The 14,848-nt window shown below is 37.2% G+C and overlaps 1 protein-coding gene across 4 annotated transcripts in view; it reads left to right on the top strand.

Moving 5' to 3' along the window:
- Positions 1-14,848, top strand: part of TMEM117 (transmembrane protein 117) — a 213,609-nt gene that overhangs the window by 83,139 nt on the left and 115,622 nt on the right. The gene's annotated exons all lie outside the window — the stretch shown is intronic.

Consider the following 14,848-nt stretch of genomic DNA (forward strand, 5'->3'; position numbering starts at 1 on the left):
AAAAAAAAAAAAAGAAGAAGAAACCACACAAAACCCTAAAAACCCCATGTAAAAACCAAAACCACCCATGGCTACATGCCTTAAGAATAATGAATATTTATTTTGCAGGTAGAAAGCTCAATTAAAAAAAAAAAAATCATTTGAGGTTTCAGTTTTGCCTCATGGTAGTCACACGGCATTTTGAGACAAATGGAAGTGCTGATAACCAAATCTTACCTAAGGGACTTACACAGAGGAGCTTGTAATGATAAACTGACTGTTAGAACTGTGTTGGAAAAAAAGGAAAATAAGAAAAGGGATATAAAACACCCAGAAAACTCAAATTGGTTAGACTGTTTCTCTTGCAGACTGAAAGCATGCTACCAGCATAGTGTTAAGTTCTGGGCTTCCCAGTTCAAAGAAGACAGGGATCTCCTAGAAGGAGTCCAGTGGAGGGCCACAAAGATGATAAAGGACCTGGAGTATCTCCCATATGAGGAAAGGCTGAATAACTTGAGTCTGTTCAGCCTGGGGAAAAGAAGACTGTGAGGAGATCTGATTAACATTTGTAAATATCTGAAGGGATGTGGGAGGCAAATGGTTGAGGCCAGGCTCTTCTTGGTGTCTGTAATGATGGGACAAGATGTAATGACCCTAAAACTTGAACACAGGAAGTTCCATACAAACATGCAGAAGAATTTCTTTATGGTAAGGGTGGTGGAGTGCTGGAACAGGTTGCCCAGGGAGGTTGTGGAGTCTCCTTGCATGGAGATATTCAAGACCCATATGGATTCCTTGTGTGACCTACTGTAGGAAACCTGCTTTAGCAGAGGAATAGGACTTGATGATCTCTTGAGATCCCTTCCAGCCTCTGCAATTCTGTGTTTTTTTTCCAAACCCTGACTTCTCTATCTGGAAAAAGCCAAATGGCTCGTGCTGCCTTCCTACAGGTACTTTTGCATATCAAGGCAGCACTGTACATGCTATTGTAGCCTGCCATACTAGTTGCAGTACGGATATGAAGCTGTTCCAGAGATGGTCAAGCTTGCAACTGGGTAGAGAAAACAACCGGTGAAACAGTATGTGGGGAAAAAAAATGAGAAGTGTGTGGCATTGCCACACCCTGTTAAGAGTCCATGTGTTCTGTAGAGGAAACCCATTCTGCTTTTATGGTTTCTTTCATTCCTGAAAGGTCTGCTTGTAAGAAAGTTTGCTTAGCCTTAGAAATGCTTGCTGACAATGTGATGAATTAATGCCTTAGTCTTGTGTCCCTTTAGCAACTGATTTTTTGCCACTGCCTTAATCACTCTCTATTTCAGCAGTCCAGCTGGAGTCCAAGGACAGTCCAATAAAGACACTTGCTCGTCTGTCCAAATGCACAGCTCTTTCTTAGTCATCCCATTAGTAATTTCTTGTTTAACAAGAAATGTTCATAGGCTTTTTAGTTCAAAACCCATTAATGCTTATTTTTAATTTGAACTTTTTTTTCCTATATGTAGCAACCTAATTACTGCAGCTCATCTGAAATTTTCAAAATCTGAGTGCACAATTCAGAGCACTTGTCACAAATGCTGCTAAGCAAATTGGGACATTTCTGGCCAAGAGAAAAAGAAGATTGTTTCATTTCAAAATTTTCATCTTTCCAAATGTGATCAATTGAAATGTGTTTAAAATAATGAAATAAGTAGATCATGGAGTACATATTCAATTTGGAATGTCTGCTACTGTCAGTCTTCCTGAGGTGGGTCATCCAATATGCAAAAGGAAGCAGAGATGTTTTTATCATTACACTAATAAAACTACTAAATGGAAAGTGTGACCTAGTGACGCATACAGGATTAGCTGAGTCACTCACTTGGAGTATGGATCACAGAATATTTGAAGTTGGAATGAACCTCTGGGTATCTCTAGTCCAATCTCCCTGTTCAAAGCTAGGTTCACTGAAAGAAGTCATTCAAGGTTGTTCCTAGTGGGGTTTTGAATATGTCTAAGATTGGAGGTTCTATATCCCCTCTGAGCAACCTGTTCCCATGTTCATTCACCTTCACAGTGAAAATCTTTTTGTTACATGTCAATGGAATTTTCTGTGCTTCAATTTATGTCTGTTGTCCTCCCATTGTGTGCCGCTAAGGGTATGGATCTATTTTCAACGCTCTTCCCATCTTATCAATAAGATCCAACTTGACCCTTTCTTACATAAGCTAAACCTCTCTATAAGATCCCAGCTTTCTCAGCCTCTTTTCCGATGTCCGATGATCCGGTTCCTTAGTTGTCATTGTGGCCACTTGCTGGACTTGCTCCGGAATGTCCACGTCTCTGTATTCTGGGGAGGCCAGCACTTTACCCAGCGCTCCAGATGAGTCTCACTAACACAGAAGGAAGGATCACCTCCAGCAACCTTCAGAGCAACCTTCAGGCAGTGCTCTTCCTAATACAGCTCAGAAGGCTGTTCCACAGAGTACATTGCTGGTTTCATGTTCAACTTGGTGTCTGCCAGGACCCCAGGTCCTTTTTCACAAAGCTCACACTAGCTGACCAGCCTGTACTTGTGCATAGGGTGATTCCTCCAAGGTGAAGAATTCTCCATTTTGTGTTGCTGTGTTTGATGATGTTCCTGTTGTCCCAAGTTTTCAGCCTGTTGAGGTCTCTCTGAAAGGTAGTATAATTCCATCAGGCATATCAGCCTCCTCCTCATTACGTATTGGCAAGTCTCAACCTTCTTTGCATTGATGTTTAGCACTGAAATGTGCGTCCAGGTCTCTATACCTGGTAGGGTTTGAGGATAAAGAGGTAAAACCTTCCACAGAGAAGGATAGAGTCAGGGTCTTCTGTCTCTGTAGTGAAGAAGACTATAAAGATGGGGCCAGACTCCTCTCAGAAGTAATAGGGACTGGATAGGAGGCAACAGTTTTGGGTTGAAGCAAGGAAAATTCACACTACTTTGAGAAGAAAAAAAAAATGGTAGGGGTTCTAGGTGCATAGGCACTGAAACAGACTGCCAAGAGAAGTTGTGCGGTCTCCATGTTTGGAGGCTCTTGAAACTCAGGTGGCCCTCAGTGATCTGATCATATGGAAGCTATCCCTGCCATGAACAGGAATTTAAATTAGGTGATTTCCAGAGGTTTCTGCCAACCTAAGTTATTACATATTTTCAGAACAAGTACAAAAATAAGTAAATATATAAAAATCATTCTTTTGCACTATTGTTTATCTCTTTTTTTCATCATCTGTAGAACAGCTAAATTCCAGTCAGTGCAAAAGAGTAAAATGCCATCAGCTTTAAGTGCTGGCAGATGACCACTCTCTGGTGTAATGGGAAATTTGAAAAGTGATTGTGAGACAGTAGAACTGGATTCCTGCAAGGGGCAGATCTCTTGCCAGCCCTTAGATGTAACCTGAGAGGAAATTAAAGGGATGACTTAATGTAATGCAAAGTGTACCTGTACGACCAGTAAATCAAAAGGGACAGGGTCACAGTGCATTCTTTTTTCTGTTATCAGGCAGAGGATTTTTTTTCAATTGCAGTAAAGAAATGGAATTTCATGCCACAAATGTGATAGGCTACTGACTGAACAACCTTCAAAAGAAGATGAGGAAAGGTTCTTTAAATGTTATGGGAGATAAATATGGCGATATTTACTAGTTAGTTTTTGTTGTTTTTTTTTTTAGCTGAACTTCTGCATTGTCCTGCTAAAGAGATTTCTCATTAGGTTGCTGCATTTATCATAAAAATAATTATCCTGTTATTAGAAGAAGACTGTATTGTGAAGTGGACAGTATGCAATAGAGCTATGTTGATTTGAGGATCAAATCTGCAAACAGTTTCTGGCAATTTGTCTCCTTTGTTTCAGTGATAGTTTTTTTTTAAATACCTAGTAGCATAAAGATGAAGGAATATAACTGTAAGTACAACCTAGAGCAAGTTCATAGCAGATCCAATGTTGAACTCCTTTGGCTGACATGGTCTGTATGGTCAGTATGGTCCAGGTAATAGTATAGTCGTTTTATTAAAAAAGTGTTTGCTTTGTCAGACAAGTGGAAAAACAGGCGGTCTTCTTCCCTTCATTTTCCATGTGAAATTCTCTGCCATAATTACATGCCAGCTCTTGTCAACTGACTGGCCCTAGACCCAGTTGTTCTTTATGCACCAGTTTTGACTAATATAGTAAAGAAGCAATCTCCACAATTTGTTAATTTGTATATTGCTTGAAGTCTAGTTCTTTTCCATCTGCTCTGCAATCTGCTGCTGTTATTACATTATGAGACAAGTCAACCAAATCCTCAGACCAAATTCTGAGTTTTTATTACGTTTTGTCCTTCCATTGCTTCTCAAAAGTATCCATGAGCATGGTAGATTGTTATTTCTTAAAAATTTCAACAGTTTATGTATCTCAGTCTGGTATTATGGATTGCACCAGGGCTGATATACTCCAGTCATCTTCAACAGATGTGAAACCAATCATACATAACAGACAGATATTTCCTATTTTTTTTTACATGTGTAAGCAGCATTGAGGAATAACTTCTCCTCACATTAGAGATTCCTGTTAATTTTGATTTAGGTACAGGGTACTGACTATGTGTATATAGATTATAGAACTTGAACAATATTTTAGAGCAAAACATTTACAAAGAAAATCCTTCAGAAAGTTGCTACTAAGGGTGCATTTTTGGCTAGATAAAATTGCAATATCTTTCTTCCATATGAATAAAGTCTTAGTTTTTCAGTCTGAATTATTTTTTTTTCTGCCAAGATGGTTCTTTGAAAAGCCTAGTAAGGCTGACATGCTAATACCATTTTTGGTCTTCATAAGACTCTGCATATTTATCTTTACCATAGCATAATAGAGTTCCAAGCTGGCATATTCTTTCAGTTCCTTGAACACATTCTTTCAATTCCTTGAACAAATTGTAGTTTTACTCTCCTTTTATCTGCTCAAATCATCAGTAAGCAGCTAGATGCACTAAAATAACATTGTAGAAAGCATGGACTTATTCCTTTTGTTTGAAATGAAGATTTTAGTTGAGTGCTTTTCAGGGAATGATGAATCTCTCTTTTTCATCTCATAGTGAAACTTTCTCTGCAATGCCGAGATTCTGGATAGTTAACTCTTTACAAGAGAAGTAGCAAAATGCAGCTGAATCTAAACACTTTTCTAAAACCATTTGTGGACTGGGGCACTGTCAGTTCTAATCTTGCATTTCTCCTTTACTCCTTTTCAAATATTTTGTATTTGAAGTGTATTTATGAGTTTCTACATATGCACATTTTGTCATTTTCTTTCCATCAAATTTGCCAATCCAGTTTCATATTTCTCCTACCCTTCTTCCTTCTTTATTATTATTATTTTTAATATTCTTCTTCCCTTGTTGCATTTCATTTTCTCTGGTTTTGGCTGATTGATTGGCACTCTGTGGTCCTTTTCAAGTTCAGTGTTTAATAACTTGGTGAACCAAGGTATCCCAGCACCCATGGTGCAAGTGCAAGAGCAAGAGCCATTAGTGTCTGTGAAGGAATCAATCAAGCAGAGAGACACAAACATCTGTTTCTAGTAAGATTTTCCAAGAACATCTGTTCCACTTTTTAGACTTTGCTTATATACAACATATAAGTCCTTTAGGAGACAGAATTTGTGTTTTCAGTTAACTTCACCATTATCATTTTGGCTTATTCTGTCTCTGAATGTCAAAAATAACTCAATTTCTGCATATTATGCCCATGTGTGTGGTGAACTTTCATTTTATTTATATTAATATAAAAGTCTCACATTTATCTTATTTTGTGGAAGATATTTAACAACTGCTAAACTATGTAATGACATGAAGAAAAAATGAAGTGCTGTCTTCCTTCTCCAAACTGTTAAAGATGATGTATAGTTGCATTTACTTTGTTTTATTGAACTCTAGTGAAAGGACGGAGAGGAAAATCTTGGCTGTTTTAATAGAAACAGTCTATGCCAAACCCTTGGCTGCTTTAGCACTGGGTTATATGGATGAGGTCTTCCCATAATAAAAAGAGACCTTCTGAACTAGAAGACCAGAGCAGTCAATTGTAAAGTGCACCTTCTCCCTAGTGCCCTTTTAAATTTCATTTGGATACATGAGTAAGCCTTGTTTTTGATAAATAGGTTTAAGTAAATAAGCTTAAATAACTGTTACTTAAACAATCTTTAAATAATTTATGAAATTAAGACCTTGAGCAATCTGATCTAAAAGTTAGCCCTTTTTAGTGGGAGGGATTAAGCAAGATCATCCCTTGATTTTCTTTCCAGCCTATTTTTTTCTATGATTTAATTACTTTTTAAAATTATTACTAATTACTTATTTGATGTATCTTCCACAACTCTAATAGCTACTTGGGAAATCTTCATCTTCTCTCCAAAATTTTATATAGTCTAATCTCCGTTCTTCTAATTCAGCCTACATCCTACAAGCTCTACTGCAGCTATTACTTGCCGTTCCTTTTTTAGTGCACTTCTGCAACGTAAAGTAGGTGGAGCCTTCCCGTGCTGTCCATCCATTTAGTCTTGAATGTTATCCCTACTGGTCTTCCTCCTGACTTATTACTTTTAAAATATTACTTGTCTTTATGGAGAAAAATTCAAAGAAATACTTAAAAATATTACGTTGGTTGAATTGCTAATTCTACAACCTTTACGCTTCTGTAGTACTATTCAGTTGTAATGATCATGATACATGATACCAGATATGTTCACATAACTTGAAATAGTCATTACAGGTCCTACATAGTCTGTTTTCCATGCAGTCTTGGAACTTGCATTGTCTGAGTTTGGTTCGTAAGTTAACATAAGAAGTTTCATGTGAAACAGTAATATTTAAAAGGAAAATAGAAAACTGATAATTAGATGTTGCTACAGATATAGTTAAGACTCAAATTACCTTGACTTTTACTGGAGGATGAGTATTTTCCTATCTGTAATCTCTGAATCCTCGGAAGTTATCCCTGGCCTTATTTTGTGTTGCAGTTTGAAATAGAAATATATTTTGCTGAAAGGAAAATCTCTCATAACAAATGCTATTCCAAAATGATGTGGAAATGAAATGTTTTTTTTCAATATTAGAAGAATTTTGGAAAATCAAAATGATTTTCTGTCCTGAACCAGCAAAATATATTAAAATCTTGAAAGTGCTTATGATATCTAAGTTTAGAAAGAAAGCTGAAATGTTCATAGAAAAAGGTTAAAAAAAAAATCTGAATCTAAATAATTTAAATTTCAAACCAAACATCAGGATTAATTTTAGAACTGAATAGTTTTACATTTTGAAAATAAACTAATATTTTCAGATTTTATAATATTTTTCCCAGTGTGTTAGAGGTATCATTTGAAGGAAAGTATGACCTACCATTTTATAATAACAGTAAAGTTCTTCTGACCATTTTTTTTCTCATGATAACTTTGACAAAAAGGACGTGTACTGGTAGCAGTGGCACTACAAGCACACAATCCAAATCAAATATCCTTAGATCTTATATAAAATGTAATGCGACTGGGATTTGAAATTGCTGTTTGAAGTCTGTCTGTCAGAGAAATAGCCTTCTAGCCTATGTCTGTGCTGCTTCAGATACTCTGATGTCTCTGCAGCAAAGCTCTGGAAGCAAAAAGTCAAAATGAAAATTTACCTCACAGTACTGATGTATTGCAAAAATACATTTGTAGCTATTTAACAGCAGTTACATTCCTCCACCACACATTTATATAATTTTGGTTCAAATTGTAGGGTGAGTCATATGTCACTGCTTTACAAATGGGCATCTGTATGTAGGTTGTATTCAACCGTATTTCCAATTCTCAAATTAAAAGTCCATCCAAGAGGTTGCTTTTAAAAGCAAAAGCTGACCCAACTTTTACTGTAGTGATGCACCTCGTCTCATTCCAGTCACAGATGCTGAGACTCTTGCATTGTCTTTTGGCGTTCAGAGAAACACTGGGAGTCCCCTAGTCCATGCTGAAGGGACAGTACTTTGACTTGTCATTCAGGTGCACAATATTAGTGCAGTTTCCTGAAAATAAAGTTTTTGCTGCAATTCACTGAAGTTTTAAATGTTATCAAGCTACTTTGTAAATATATTTATGTCAGAGTCAAAAAGTTGCAAGTGAATCACTTTTTTCTTGCAGTTGCCAGTTCTGAAATTTTTGCTGCACATCTTCCCTTCCCCCTTTCTAGCTGTATTGAAATGTTGACTCTGGGAACAGGTATGTGTAAACCACATCCCGTCTGAGGAGTTCAGGCAGTGCAGTGTGATTCAAAGACTGATAAGGATCTTGTTTAGTATATTAAAAAAAGAGTTTCTGTTAAAGACATTTTCAAATTTTAACAACAATTTTTTTTTTTGAAATGTCACTTGCTGAGCAATTATCTTCATTTTAAGATGAAGCAGTGATACTCAATACACAGGAATAATGAAATTTTGGAAAAGATATGGTTATAATACATTTGAACAGTCAAAAATTTTGTCAAACTCTTCTGTCAAGCATCTTTTATGCTTTTACTCAGACTATCTCATCTGTAGGGAATGCTTTGTAGTAGAGAATACTGCACTGAAGCACTTAAAACAGTGACAGGGAACCTTGCTCATCTAGGAGACAAGAAATCTGGATTTAATTCCCAACTCAGCCCCTAATTCTCTCTGATTTTGTGTTAAGGTTTGACCTAAAAAAGAAATGTATGTGTAGCAAATTCTGTCTTTTAACATCCCTGGCAGTATGTGCCAACACTCACAAAGATTACCTTTAGCTGAAGGGAAGGCTGCATTCTTGCCATAGCGGAGGTCCTCAACACTTTTCATTTTTCAAGTCTCAAAGATTTCTCCAGTAGAGATGCAGACTCTTTCTTTCTCTGGTGGAGAAAGGTTTCCCCTGCTGTTATAAGCAACATCTTGCAATTCCTTTGGAAGCAGGCTGTTGGACCTCATGGATGCTGTAAGTGAAAACAATCTAGATTAAATTCCCGCTCTGAATTGCTGTCAAATCCATTGATTATGGAGACAGCCCAAGAAAACTAGTATCATCATCTGACCCCTAAAAAGAAGTCCAGACTGTACTGGGCTTCAGGATTGTTGGCGTAGAACATGTAACACCACATACCATGAGCAAGAAACTCCAATCTGCATTAAAGGAGCTATATAAAGACAGTAACCTGTTTTAAATCCTGTCCCAACTTACATTAAGCTTTTTAATTACATTGTAATTTTGATCTTATCCAGAATCCTGTCCTAATCTGTGGAATCCATTTTACTTCTCTAAAAATGGAGGAAAGTGAGCTCCTTCTTATATATGAAAGTTGGGAAAGGATACCTCACTCTTGAATCCAGCAATTGGAGCAGGGGATGTATAGCTTCAGTTGCCCTGAAACACATATTTCTTATGCTCCTGAAGAGCACCAGGTGTACAAAACCACTCTCCTAGTAGGAACTGGTCTTCATCTTTACTTTTCTTATGACGTCTGGCAGTGAGATACAGTTCTCTGTCATGGGAAGGGATTGAACAAATGTTCCCTGGAATAGTGATTGGATCTCACATGCTCCCTACCATTTAATTTAGGTACATGATCTTCTATGTTTATAGGCAGAAATGTGATTGCTGCTTTTTTCAATGGGCCTTGTCTACTAAGGCAGGTTTGCAAAAAACTTCACGGATGAAGCTCTGCAGGCAAACCAAGTGAAGGAATAACTACTTTATGGATATCAATCAATACAGGATGTGAGCTGGAAGCCAAATTGCTTTTTCCTGTGGAGAGAAGCTCCCCTCCATGCCCAGCAGCAGAGCTTTAAATGGCTTAGGAACTTTAAAAGCTAAGTCCCCAGAGAAGGTAAGGCAGCCCCCCTGGGCCTGTAGGCTCATGAGCAGAGATTTTCAGAATCACAGTTCTGTTGCCTGATTTCAAAAACATTTATAAACAAGTTACCAACGAGCAGTGTTCAGTTGCAACATCAATTCATTAGTCTCAGGTGTCTTGCACTGGGCCATGGATCTGTCTCAAGGGACCCCTGCAGTGGTCAGGCTGTTATTGAATGCTGGTTTTGTTGTGTTCGGAGATAATCCTGCTGAGCCTCATGCAGCTGTTACCTCTCTGACACCCTGTCAAGCAAAATAACTGGTTCAATGCACTCAGAAGGGCTAGTGACCATGTGATTGTCTGTACTATGGGCAGGTAGCTATACTTTAATGCCATGTTCATTATGGTATGTCAGCTTATAAAACATAGGTTTTGTCTCTGTACGTCTTCCAGTTCCTTGTGACTCCAGTTTCTAGTAACAGAGGGATAGCTTTTCATGATTCTCATTTGCCATTCTGTTATTTTAGAGTGCCAAATATGGATCAGGAACTGTATCTGCAGTCTATTGTGTATGTTTTTAATTATTCTGATACTCTTTAACTCTGCTAAATCAAGAATAATGGCAGCTTGTGGAGATATGTCAAAGCACATGCGTCTTTGCAAACTGTGAACTTCAGTGGTGTCCCTTGTCGGCCATTGTCAAGGCACTTCACTTTGTCAGATGTACCAAGATGAATTCAATAGATAATCAGCTATTTAGTGGGACTACCAGATAAGAAAACTGCCTTAGAAAATCATGTATTAGACTGCAGAACATGTACAGACTTCTTATTACTCAAGATAAAGGGCATCAAGGCCCACTCTCCTCTTGGAAAAGCCTCATGCTACCGCTATACGGATGCAATTATTGTAGCCTGTACAGAACATGCCATGTGCTATGTGCCAGCCCCGTGCCCTAGTACTGTGTAAAAAGCCATCTGATGGCACATAGGTCCCTAAAATGGCATCGAATCCCTGCACTTAGGCAACCCTAACCTCCCATCAGTGTCAGTGCTCTCAATGCAGTCCATGGGGATCTAGGGTTCAGTTCAAATTTGTCTGGGTTGTCAGATGTGTCACAGTATTTACAAGAGATCCAGATCCCTTTGGATTATTAGCTGGAGAACAGAATATGTCATAGTTCCTGGAATGATTTAGTCACCTGGGTTTAATGAAGGCTTTTGGTGTATGAACACACTGTTTTGACAGACTAACTGTCCTGCAGTAACAAGGTAAGCATATCCTTCACCTAGCACATTTACAGTAGGTTACTGATAAATCATGCTCTAATCTCCATTTACTGTTCTGATTAGGGTTCCACTGAGTGTATGATCCCTGGTTTACACTTATGAATGTGTCTATATTCAAGCTAAATCCCACACTTAGGTTCCTGTGATGGTCAGGAAGACACCACCTTCACCTTGAGCTTCAGCCTGGCTTTTCTTTCAGTGCCTGTAACAATGTTGATAGCATCAGGGTGGCTTGTACATCTGTATCAAACTTAAAAATGCTCGGCATACTTTCAGGCTGTTAGTCATTTAGACAGCTGCTGAAGTGTCATCCTTCTTTAAAAAAAAAAAAAAAAAAGAAAAGCTTTGAAATCTTTCTTGCTTTGAAAAAAAAAAAAAATTGGGATAGTGCTGTTATTTCACTCTTTGTCTGTTTTCTCCCCATTCTGTGCTGACTCCAAAAAAGTGATCAAATACATTGTGCTCGTACATCTTCTTTCTGATTGCCTATTATTAATTTACCCTTTGGATGTAGACTGCACCTGATGATGATGGATTTTGGACTATTTCTGCCTCAGGTCTTTTCTTTTTGTCTTTGGCTCCTTTGCTTTGCTCTGCTGTGTGAAAATTGTGGTCTACCTGCTGTAGGCTTTAGCCTGGAAAGAGCATTTTCCCTTGCTTAATTGCTTCCATTTTTACCATCAGAAGTTAGTAGGTTTGTTCCAAGTATCAGCTGAAAACTTGTCCTTTATCTATAGCATTCATAAGTATGGGCTTCTCAACATTTAATAATTTACAGATATCCTCTCTGTTTCTGAAGAGCTTTTTACTTTGTTATGAACTTTAAGTGCTGTGTTTTTCTAGTTAGTGTTTTCTTAGGTTGTGCTTCTCATGCATTATGAATGTGCCTTGCTACAGAATTTAAGTATGGGAAAGCAAACAGAAGCTTTTTGACAAACCATATAAAACTCAGGCTGACCATGGCAAGCTAGTTGAAACCCAGTCACCCAATGGCCATTAACCATCCTACAAGGTGAAGACTAGGGTCTTAGCTGTGAAATGGCAGAAACCAGCTACAGACAACTGCTCTAACTACGAGCTAAAGCTAGAAAATGGTGGAGATTTTTCTACAATAGACACAATTCTACCTCTGGTGCTGGTAAAAGTATATAACCTAATGGCATCTGGTACGTGTAGCTTTTTAAAAAAAAGTCAGCTACTCTCATTTATATTTGAATTAAAACTTGAAAATTAAAACTAGATTTTTTTTTTCATTTTTATCCACCAAAGAACGTTTTTTGGAAAAGTGAACTTTGCATTTTGAGGCTAAAATAATACTGCAGAGAGTGAGATGTAATGCTAATAGTTAAAAAAATAGAAGTTTATTTTGTTACTATTTCTAACAAGCTAATGACAGTCCTAAAAATATTTGCCATGTTCCATAAAAAGTTGTAATTTTATTTTAATCAGTAAATGCACTTGAATTATGCACGGATTGTTATTATGAGTTTTTTTAAAAATAATGTTATTTTGCTCTAACTGAAACCCTCTCGATTTGCAAACTTAACATAGACATTAATTAGTTATAGAATATGATGCAGAATTTATACTAGGCATTTTGGATGCTTTCATGTTCTGAACGTTCATATTAAAAATTTCAAAAATGACTGTGAGGATGATCTGATGCTTTCAAGGCCTTTTTTATGCATTTGGTTATTGTATACCGCTTATCTGACGTTATTGAAAGTCTTGAGATACTGTCAACAGTCTTGAAAACAAGTGACTACATGGAAAATTTCCATTTCCATTTAAAAAAAAAGGTTTATGTCTAGTGTGGTATCTCTTCTACTTGTTAATACCTATACACGGTGATCATTTGCCTCTCAGCCTTTTTAGATAGCCAGTCTTGCATTCATCAGCCTGCCATAGTGGTGGTGGTGGGCTCCTCACAATGAGCAGTGGGGCTGTAGGAGTTAGCTAGGTGGCTGTTTTTCAGGAGCGCTGTGCAAGTGTTCAGCTAGTTTCTGTACACCTGTAGTCATGTATAATGCATATTTCAATGTTTCATGCATATGAGTAATGGGAATAGAAAAAGGTGAGAACCATGGTTTTTTGCATGCATTTTACACAGGTGAACATGATTAAGATACCAGGTTGCTTTGGGGGGCCAGTCCTTACAACTGATGTTCATATTGCGTCTTTTTTGTTAGTGAGACTCCTCCTTAAGCAATGCAGACTTAATTATTTTTCACCTTCACAAGATATTACAAGACTGACATACTGAAAATGCAGGAAAAAAGGGAATTCTAAATGTTTCGCAGTTACACTCTCCTCATCTCTATGCAACTGGGAGATGTACTCTTGTGTGTTCTTACAATCTTCCCTAGGTATCTGCTGTTGCCCTCTCTTGGAGAATGGATGTGGGAGCAGAGAGACTTTAGACTGACCCAGTATAGCTAATCTTGTGTTCCTGAATCCTTATTTGCAATGCAACACATTTACAGTATGAATGATCTTATTAACTACATGGAAAATAATTAAAAATAGATTGGAAAAAATGCCTTTTTTTACTCCATCAGAAAATCTAAGCCAGCATTTATATGCCGTTCATCTCATTAAAAAAGATGTTATTTTTTTAGTAAGATATCTAAAAAGTCACCAAATGTATTTAATCAAAAGAGCCATTAGAGTATGCCATATTATATGAAACCATTCATTGACATCAATATTTCTACTCTACAACTTACCAACTTATATCTAAGTAGCAATACAGTGCTGTGCATTGATTTGTGTGATCAAGACCCAGTATCTTGATCAAAAATCTAGATTTTAATATGACTGCCCCAAACAGTGGGATCAAGCTTGCACTGATCCAGTTGCACAGATATTGTCCACTAGACCCTAGAAATTACAATCTTGGGTGTATAGTAATGGTAAGGTTTGAATATTATAATGTTCATAGAAGGTGCTACTTGCAACTGGGTTGGTTGTTCACATCCTGAAGTAGGCACAGCATTGTATAAGCAGTGTTTCCAGGCATCTTGAAAACAGTTTCGTTATTCAATGTGTTAATTCCTGAGGGGAGTGGTGTCTTTCTAAACACTTTAAAAGCATTTGAGCAAGGAATATGACTCTATTGAAAGCTGTGCTTTATCCCAGTGAGCTTTTAGTCCAGCAGGTAACTTCACTTTCTTACCATAATGAACTTAGGAGTTGAGGTCAAATTATTGTGTAAGGCTTTAAATCATATCTATTACATTACTTAAACAGAATAGAAATACTTTTTTTGAATTTAAATAAAATACATCTATGGAAATACATTGTATATATCAAGAAACCACTGCTTTTCACCGAAAGTCTCTAAAGCTTGCTTGCACTACTGAGTTAAAAAATATGGTGGAATGGCTGGTAGATTTAAAAGTCAGGTGACTCAATTATCTCTTTAAAGAGAAGTTAAAGATTTTCATTTTTCTTCAAAAGCGTTTTGCAAAGACACCAATACTGAGAATGTTGCAATTCCATTTGTACAGGGGAAGAGGTAAAAAGTGTAAAATAGTTTTTATTTCTAGAAGCGTTACATAATCCTGAGGTCTTTACCTGTCACTATTTTAGCACCTTCAGAAGGGATGCGGGCTGTAAAATCACATTTCCATTTCTAATTGGAATTGACCCATCCTAGTTCAGTTCTATGTCAAGGCTCAGACCTAGCAGAAAAAGCGATTATGCAGGAAATGGGAAATCTTTCACAGTAATCATAAATTTTGTCGCTAAAGCAAATTCTTTATAACTACATTAAGCAAACC

This window comes from Numida meleagris, chromosome 1, assembly GCF_002078875.1.
Source record: "Numida meleagris isolate 19003 breed g44 Domestic line chromosome 1, NumMel1.0, whole genome shotgun sequence".
NCBI classification, from domain to species: domain Eukaryota; kingdom Metazoa; phylum Chordata; class Aves; order Galliformes; family Numididae; genus Numida; species Numida meleagris.